This window comes from Bison bison, unplaced genomic scaffold, assembly GCF_000754665.1.
Source record: "Bison bison bison isolate TAMUID 2011002044 unplaced genomic scaffold, Bison_UMD1.0 scf7180017864476, whole genome shotgun sequence".
NCBI lineage: Eukaryota > Metazoa > Chordata > Mammalia > Artiodactyla > Bovidae > Bison > Bison bison.
The window spans coordinates 655,975-666,142 of NW_011495037.1; positions in this window are offsets into that span (position 1 = coordinate 655,975).

Below are 10,168 nucleotides of genomic sequence, written 5' to 3' on the forward strand. Positions count from 1 at the left end.
GTACCTGTAGGAACCTATCCTTCAGTCTGCGTTTCTGTGGCGTGCTGCTGTCTTCTATTAATACAAGGACAGATTTCTCAGATGTCTAGATTCCCATCTACAGTCACCTAACTGCAAAGGCTGGCTAATGTCCCTATTCACAGGGAGTCTGGATGGGAAAGACTTGGAAATATCCTTAGGAAATTGATCAATTGGGGGAAAAAATTCAAACTCATGGGTCAACATAATTCAAGACTATTAAAAGACGTAAGTGCAGGTGAGTCAATTACATTACGAGATTAGGAACCGACACAACTGATTCAAATAATTGTAACATTTATCTCCACCATCAAAATATTTTTTACTATCTTCAATGTGATTTTTTTGTTTTAATCAATGCCTTTTTCACTTCAGTTGTCCCTAAATTAAACTGTACATCAGTGGAATGCTAACATATAGAGAGAATAAAGTTAATACAGACTGGAAGCTTTTCTAGTTTCACAAATGCCCCTTTGAAGTATAAAGTAATTTTACTAACTACATACATACATAGTAATTTACTATCTAAATGGACTGCGGACAGGTGAAAAACTGTAGAGAAGTGGTTGTGGCAGATGGTTGAATTAAAACTGAGGAAACAAAAAGATCTTCGGAGGAGTTAGGGAAATTATCTCAAAGAACTCAACCAAGACTACACACAGATTAAATTCTTTTCTGAAACCACTTCTATTTCAGGGTAAAGGGAAAAGGCATTGGATATTGTAGACAAAGCAAATAATTAATAAACTGTCACCAAAGTACACACATCTCTACACTTTGCAGATAATGAGCTTTTCCTTAGCTGGAATCTAGTAACTCCAACCATTTTAGAACCGATAAACTGAAAATTGCCTATGAACATGATTTCTTATCAGCAGAATTATCAAACCATTTGTGTTAACACCAACTTAGGCATGGTTTCTTTCAAAAACACATAAAAGCTGAGTCTACTAAAGATACTGAAAAGATTATTTCTCATCTTCCAAGATGACAACAACATCTCTTCAAAATTTTATATGAGCCTTGAAAAACTCAAAGGCTTTCAGAGGCAGGGAAAGTTACAAAGGTTAGATGTGACCCTAAAATGCAAAGTATATGCCCTGCCCCAAAGCAGAAAAATGTTCAAATTCAAGTTTTGTTTCTTTACAAGATAGGCATTTTTCCCATTACAGATGAGGAAAATATATACAGGTATATTCCTCATGGAGTCATCACTTTGAAACCCCTCTACCAAGGACATTCTTCAAAGCAACATGAACAAGAGCAAAGACTAGAAAATCTAACGATCCAACAATTAAATGCTATAGAGTCATTTAATGGAGAAGGCAATGGCACCCCACTCCAGTACTCTTGCCTGGAAAATCCCATGGACGGAGGAGCCTGGTGCGCTGCAGTCCATGGGGTCGCTAGAGTTGGACACGACTGAGCGACTGCACTTTCACTTTTCACTTTCATGCATTGGAGAAGGAAATAGCAACCCACTCCAGTGTTCTTGCCTGGAGAATCCCAGGGACGTGGAAGTCTCATGGGCTGCCGTCTATGGGGTCGCACAGAGTCGGACACGACTGAAGTGACTTAGCAGCAGCAGCAGCAGCAAAGTCATTTAAAACTTTTCTAAGAGTTGATGGCAGAATTTATTTTTTTCAGTTATTGTCATCATTTTATTTACAAACATTCCTCAATATTTAAGTGAGTTTAACAAGAAAGTTAGATAACAGTTCAATATTTAGATTTTGTAGTAAGGTTTGAGTTCAAATCCCCCTCTGCCACCAACTAGCATTGAGACATTAGGGAGGTTACTTGTAAAATAGGTAAAACTGTCAGGAAGCATTTAACAGGAGGCTGCATGTGTGCTGTTTTGGATCTGTCAGGAATTCTCTGTTCCTTATTAATTCCTGAGCATTCAGGAATTAAGAGGAGAGGCAAGCCTCTCCCGGGGGTTGAGGAATCCAGGCATTTCCTTCATTAGTTTTTCTCTACAGTGTTAAGTACCCTCTTCCTTCTTGTGAGCCACATGGTAAAAGTGATTGTTTACAACTCTCTCTGTCTTTAATATGGATAGCCTATGTTTTGTAAGTCTGGAATTTTTATCTTTGCTGAGAATAATTACCTTGTAAGACAGTATATACACCCACACCATGTTTTAATCAAACACCTTTGTTCCATCAGAGCTCTGGTCCCCATGTCTTTTTTTCTCTCTCTCCCCCTCTCTCTCTTTTTCAGGCTGATCCCCTGGAGTGCAGAGGCTGAGTTCACTTTCCTGCCCAGGCTTCTAAGACCCTCTCGAGAAGGCGCTCTGCACCTTCACCCCATTGAGAGGGCGCCTGAGGCCTTCGTGAACAGAGCAAGCCCCATGCAGGGGCTTTATTGGCTTTCTGCGTAAACCAAGGAATATCAGCCTCTTTCTCTCTCCTTTACTTTCTTATCGGTTGACTCTGGACCACCAAGTTCCAGTCCATTAAAGGACCTCAACTGGTTGGATCTCCTTGCAGTCCAAGGGACTCTCAAGAGTCTTCTCCAACACCACAGTTCAAAAGCATCAATCCTTCGGCACTCAGCTTTTATAGTCCAACTCTCACATCCATACGTGACTACTAGAAAAACCATAGCCTTGACTAGACGGACCTTTTTGGCAAAGTAATGTCTCTGCTTTTTAATATGCTGTCTAGGTTGGTCATAACTTTCCATCCAAGGAGTAAGCGTCTTTTAATTTCATGGCTGCAATCACCATCCACAGTGATTTTGGAGCCCAGAAAAATAAAGTCAGCCACTGTTTCCACTGTTTCCCATTTATTTGCCATGAAGTGACGGGACTGGGTGCCATGATCTTAGTTTAGGATCAAGCAATTTTACATAAGATACATTCTCGAAGACGCGTGTTGAGTTCAGCTGGTTTGTTTTAAATGGATGGGTTCTCGAACCCATGGACTTAATCTGGGAAGCCCAAACTCAGTCTTAATACTGTAAAACTCAGTAGCTTGGAAATTTCAATTGAATATTTGCCCAAGTGTGGAGTCGATTCAAAGCTTCTTTAACACATAACGACTTACCTGTAAACCTCATGAAGCTGAACTCAGATGATACTTCCCAGTCCAGCTGCGCTGAGACTGCTAAACTTTCACTGCAAACTGTTTTATAATTTCTTCTACCCCGGGGCTCCCCAGCCGTACTCACAGAGAGGAGCCATCCTGCTTGGTGGGCTGGACTGGGCTCTGCTTAGTCGCTTAGTTGTGTCCTGCTCTCGACATCCGGCTATTCACACTGCGGTCTGTAGAAGCTGGCTTCACCTGGAGCCAGCTAGCAATGCAGACTCTTAAGCTCCCTCTCAGCCTTCCCAAGTCAAAATCTGCATTTTAATGAGGCCCCCAGGTGACCCACAGGCACCTTAACATGGAGAAGCACTGCCCCGAAGTACATGTGTGCTGTACCGTGCTAAGTCGCTTTAGTCGTGTCCAACTCTTTGTGACCCCATGGACTGCAGCCCACAGGCTCCTCTCTACAAGGGATTCTCCAGGCAAGAGTCCTGGAGCGGGTTGCCATGCCCTCCTCCAGGGGATCTTCCCCACCCAGGGATCAAACCCACAGTTCTTACACGGGCAGATGAGTTCTTTACTACTAGCGCCACTTGGGAAGCCCTGTGCATGCTGCATTTTAATTAACATGATCCTCACAAGGTTCCAAGAGCGACTGAAAGATGTAGGGTGAACTGAGTTTATCTGAGACCCTGTAGAGGCGACACAGGCCACGAGTCCTTTCCCTTTGTGTTTTACATTCTCTCGCCTATTAAGTAACAAGCAAAGAAACACATGGACCATATTATCTTGATCTCACAGAAAACTGAATTATCTTACTGGCTGAATTATTCCTCAAGTTAATTATTCATATACAATAGTCCCCCCGTCAGCCACAGTTTTGCTTTTTCAGTTACCCACGGCTAACCAGAGTTCAAAAATATTAAATGGAAAATTCCAGACAGAAACAATTCATGAGTTTTAAACTGTGCTGCTTTGAGTAACAGGGATGTACTCACGCTGTCTGGCTGCCCCCTGCCCAGAACCCTCAACCACCAACAGGGTCCACACCAGACATCCAGAATCAGGAGATCAGCAGCAGCCTAGCGAGATTCACAGTGCCTCCATCACTGACATTACTTCATCTCATCATGTAGGCATTTTAACATCTCACAAGAAGGATGAGTACAGGAAAATAAGGTACTGTGAGAGACCACATCCAGGTAACTTTTATTACAGGACAGTGTTACAAAGGGGCTTCCCTGGTGGCTTAGATGGTGAAGAATCCACCTGCGGTTCAGGAGACCTGGGTTCAATCCCTGGGTTGGGAAGATCCCCTGGAGAAGGGCGTGGCTACCCACCCAAGCATTCTGTGCCTGGAGAATCCCGAGGAGCCTGGCAGGACTCCGTCCAGGAGGGTCACAAAGAGTTTGGACACAACTGAGCAACTAAGTACACACAGTGTTGCAAATGTTGTATTTTATTGTTGTTGTTAACCTCTTACTGAGACTAATTTATCAATTAAACTTTACAGTAGGTATGTAGGTACAGGAAAAAATATATATAGAGAGAGAGTTCAACACTATCTGCAGCTTCAGGCATCCAGAGGGGCTTGGAACACATTCCATGTGGATAAGGGGGGGACCACTGTACCTCTCCAGTTTGGTTTTGAACTTTATAAGCAAATAATAGCAGCTGAAAACTCTAAGACTTCCCTAGTATAATTCTGTATTCAAATATATTTCTATCATTTGTAAAAGATATCTTATAAAGTTAAATACTATTTTCAGAAGCGCTATTTAAAAGCAGAATGTGTATGTGAAGCCACCGTATATAAGTACTTACTGTATACAAGACCCTGTGTTAAGTACTTCGTGTACATTATCGAGCCTCAGTACATGGCACTAGAACTATCTTACAGATAAGATAAAGCTTACAGGTTATGAACTTGTCTAAGATCATACAGTTATTAAATGACAAATCTCAGATATAAGTCCAAGCCAAAAATTCACAATAACCACTGCTACTGTGTCCATGTGATCCACAGAATTCTCTGTGAGACTGAGCCAAATCAACAGGCAGTAAACGCTGTGAAAATTCCTGCAGTCAAAAACACATCAAGTATCTAATTTAAATTTATGGAGTAACAGCCAAACTTATTTGCTCATGGAGTCCTCCCCTTTCCTCCATACCTTTAAACTGCTCTTAGACATATTACCCTTTAGATACCATGATGTACTAACCTTTACAACATTTTTAAATGTTCTCTGTCACTCAACAGTTTTAGGGTGTATTAAGTGAAAATGAAAGTTGCTCAGTTACTAGGACTCTCCAAGAAGGAATTCAAATGCTTACATGTCAAAGTTATGGGCAGAACGGGTAACCCAAGAAATTTTACCAGCAAAATAATTTCTGGAATACAAATATTTCCACTTAAGTCAGATGTGCTTAAAAATGGAGGGAGCATTTAGGTACAAAGATTTCAAATGAGTAAAACAAATTAAGGTGTCATATAGCATCTTAAAATGCCCCAATTTTATCAAATACTGAATCTACTCACCAGATACAAGTTCTTTGAAAAACAGGAGAATTATTTCTAATGGTTAAGTGGGAAGTTAGAGTAAAGAAACTTTAGAATGCAAGATTTCCAAAAAGTCTACCTCCCCTGAACCATCTCTCAAGATACTTACTTATACTTACTTATAAAATGAGGGCATAAATTACAAGAAAAACATGGGATCCAGGAAATGGGGTTCAACTTAGAAGGATGGGTTATTCCTAGCATAAAGGCAAAGGGAAGCCCCAAGAGAGCTACGTATTCGTAACAGGCCCAGGAACCAAGCAGTCCACACTGGAGCAGGAGGACAGAGCTCTAGCAGATTCCCCAGGAAAAATAAAAACATAGAAATATGTTTGACCTCTGGAATTGCCATATTAGAGGCATTTTACAAACCTTTGAAACAGGTAGGACAATTTAGCTAGACAGACAGCTAAAGAAAATTAAGTCAACAAAACAGGCAATTTTTAATTCCAAAAGAAAAACAAAAGTTGTACAAGAAAGGCAGACATAACAGACCTACTTAGCTGAATACGGAACAACGTTTACTTAGAGAGTTAAAACCTTCATTTAATATTACAGGATGCTGGTAAGTAAGCTCTTATATTAGGAGAAAATGAACATTACTATAAATACAGAAGAAACAAATAAGAGTCAATGTCACTGACTCTAGGGAAATAGAAGGGGTACAGGTGGGGGTTTGGGAGGTCTCTGGGTTTTGTTAAACATTTTTTACTATTATTTAACTTTATAAACCCTGCACTTGTTATTTTGGAGACATATAGATATTACTTAAGAGAGAGAAAACATTTCTACAGCAGCTAAGAGTACTCACCACTCTACTAAGAAAATAAAATCAATGTTGCTCCAACAGTTTTAGTATCACATGACAGGTACACTAATCCAAAGGACATCACCTCTGCACTTAAAAGATTTATAGTCTTTTAATGAGACCAAGACTTGGAAGAAAAGCAAGCAGATCTTCGGAAGCAGTCATATATAATCTGGCCAGTGAGCAGAGATTCAAACTCAACTGAACCACATCCCAACACAAACAAAGCCAAGGAACCTTTTTAGGTCTTCTAAAAATATGCAATATAGCATTTGAAAACCTAATAAACCATTGTGTTCAGATAAGATAAATAAATGCACCTTAAAAAAAAGGGAAATAATTTTATTAAAAATATTTTTAGTATCCACGGGTAGGCTTATAGTCTAAAATTCACTTACGGCACACTTCAATTTTATTTTGAGAGTATGTTACAAACTTACTTGCATGAATCAGTCTAGCCCAGAACTTCAAGGAAACGTTTTTTTCTTAACCATGACACTTAATTATTCTTCCCTATTCAAAGGTATTTCAGACAAGAGACAGCAAACTCGGGAAAAAAAGCAACATCATTAGACTCAGATCTCAGTAAAGAACAGGCAGCAAAGAAGAGAAGTACCAGGAAGCTAAGAGGGGAAAGTGTGTTAGCTGTCTAAGTCTTTAGGGATCAAAATGCCTCCTTTTGTTTACATTTCAGATTATAAATGCCCTCACTGAAGCAGCCAGCACAGTGGCCTACAGCCTCCCCTCTTCTCCCCCAAAGACAACAACCTCCTTCCGGCTCTGCGCATTCCTCTCCCCCTACACCACCCCCTCCACAACCACCACAGACCCGGTCACCCCACTTCTGCCCCAGGAAGACTCCCGCGGTGAGCATCTCCAGAGGGCACCAGCGGCGGCCAGTCAGGCCTGGTCAGTAGGCAGCCCAGCAGATCCAGAGGACGGTATGTCTTCCTCCCCTCCCCGCCTGGCACCCACCCGTGCTGACAGCTGCCTCCGTGGCAACCCTCCCTTCCCAGTCTCCCTCTCCCTGGGATCTAGGAACACTATTTCCCCTTGTCCTCCTTGCTCTAGATGTGGTAATGGCTTTAAGCTGTGGCTAGCCCGTGCCAGCCATCTCACGACTTTAAGGCTGCCCATATCTCTAAGCAACTCTTCCATTAACTTCTTTTCAATTGAACCAGCTAGGGCAATTCTATTACCAGCCAGAACTCTATTATCTCAAAGCCTTTTTGCAGTTCACGTTCACTATACCTAACATGCTCAGCACTCAGCCCTTGGTACACCGACCAGCTCCTGGAGATCAAGTGTCAGACTCCTATCACCCTCCTCAGAGGGGCTTCCCTGACCACAAATCAAGTATTAGCTCCCACCTCCAGCACCCCCTTGGTCCCTTTCATTTTTATCATCTCTCCTTCCTAGAAAGTAGGCTCCTAAAGGCAGGAACCTAACCAGACTGTCTCGTTCACTTTTTACCCATTACACAGCACAGCGTCTAATAAGAGCAGGAGTCCAAGACTTCTGTGAAATGACGTAGTTCCAAGTCAAACTTGGAAAAAAAGTCCTTCAAGTTTAATTCAAGTCCCAAGACACCCTCCAATTCTTATGCGATGTTATTCCCATAAGCAGGTAAAACTCATTTAAAATGAATGCAAATCTGTCTGGTGGAACATCATTTCTTAAGAGTGTTCCTACCCACAACACTAGTTCACAACTGCTTCCTGTAGCAATCCAACGACTGATTCTATTTCCACACAGTGTGCATTCTCAGGGGCTATCAGATGACGGGGGCTATTAGAAGAGTAACAGGTTCAGATGGTGTTCAATCCCCCAGAAATAGTCTGATTTCTACTACTTTCAAGAAAGCAGTTGTGAATATGAGAATGAAGTTATTACACACTATTATAGGGTTATTTGTGAATATACTCTTATTTATTTTAAAATTAAGACCCATCAACCATGAGTAACAATTCACTGCGATTCAGACTTAACTATACCAGAGCCTCATAACCGAAGAGTATAAATGTGACGGAGGGGCTGCTCATCTGAAAAATATCTGACCTAGTATAAATCAAAGAAGAAATATAATGGGACTTCTCTGGTGGTTCAGTGGTTAAGAAAGTGCCTTCCAGTGCCGGGGACTTGGGTTTGCTTCCAGGTCAGGGAACAGACCCCAGACGCCAGGGACCTTAAGCCCACGTGGCACGGCTGTGGAAGCCTGTGTGCTCCAGGGCCTGTGAGCCACGTCAGGAGAAATGCCCACGTGCCACCCCGAAGAACCAGAGCAGTCAGAAACAATAGATAACTTTTAAAATAGAAATATTAGACAAACTGATCAGTTTAGACAGTTCATCCTTCAACAACACAGGTTTAAACTGCATGGGTCCACTTATAATGGATTTTTTTTTTCAGTGAACACATTCTATGGTACTATACAATCCCCGGTCGGTTGGGTTCTTAGATGTAGAACCGAGGATGCAAAAGGTCGATCATAAAGTTATACTGGGATTTTCAACTGCATACAGAGTGGACTCCCCCCTAATTCTGCATTATTCAAGAGTCCCTGTTGATGTTAAGCTTTTCTAATGATCACTTCCACAAGAATTAAAGCTAGCAAAAGCCCAAAATAATTTTAAATAGAACTTTACCTCTAGGTTAATATATTCAGTCAAACATCTTTTCATACACTGCTTCTATTCTCCATGTAAACACACTGAGAACTCCTGGAATGCAAACTTCAATAATGACATTTGACTTACTTTTAATTTTTATTAAAAATGAAAGAAGTTCAAGAGAACAATTATATGCAACTATACAATGTTTTATATCCCTTTATAAATCCAGCTTTCTTATCCCTATTAAAGCTTTATATTTAAAATGTCTACATGCTACGCACGGCACAGGCTGGAGACTATCAGACATCACCGTACGTGTGACGTTAGCGGCTTTATTGCACAGCGACCCGCATAACACCGCGTATTTGTTCAGTTCAGCCTACGTCATAGATTGCCATTCATAGGTGGGAAAGGAACAAAGCTTCCTCAACACTGAAACTCTCCATGATATTTCCTTCTTGGGTCTGGGGGAAAAGGTACTAATTTAGTGTTACCAACCCGAATAACAGATTTCCATTAATATATGTATATAACAACAAAGAAAAAGCCAGAGCTAAGAGTTTTGGTTAGTCAATTAAAATGTATGAAAAGAATTCCGAAATGATTAACGCTAAATATACTTAACAGTCTTAGTTTCTGAATACGCTAACTTTAAAAAAACTAACCAGTTTAAATAAAACCACCCAAGAAAGAGTATCTTTCAAAAATGAGGATAAAATTTAGATAAAATGTAATTCTTCAAAGAACTTTCGACTTTTAAGAAGGGTATACACAGTCATTATGATTTCAGTTATTATTTCTAAACAAATCTATACTTTTATTTCCTTATATAATAAATACTTATTACCAATGAGCCATAGAAAATGCCATACAACTGACCAGATAGTTACTTCACATTTTATAACATATTTAATGACACTGAAAATATATTGTGAACTTTTCAAATATGTAAACATAAACCAGGACAATCTGATATGTAATATTTGTGTCCCAAAATGAAAATTACAAAACACAAAAAACAAAAGAATGGCATCATTATTGTCACTAGTATTTATGAAAAATAAATATTGATATAAGCTCAAATATGCTCACAGAGTAACTAAAAAAAAAAAAAAAAAATTGAAGAAAAAAGAATTTT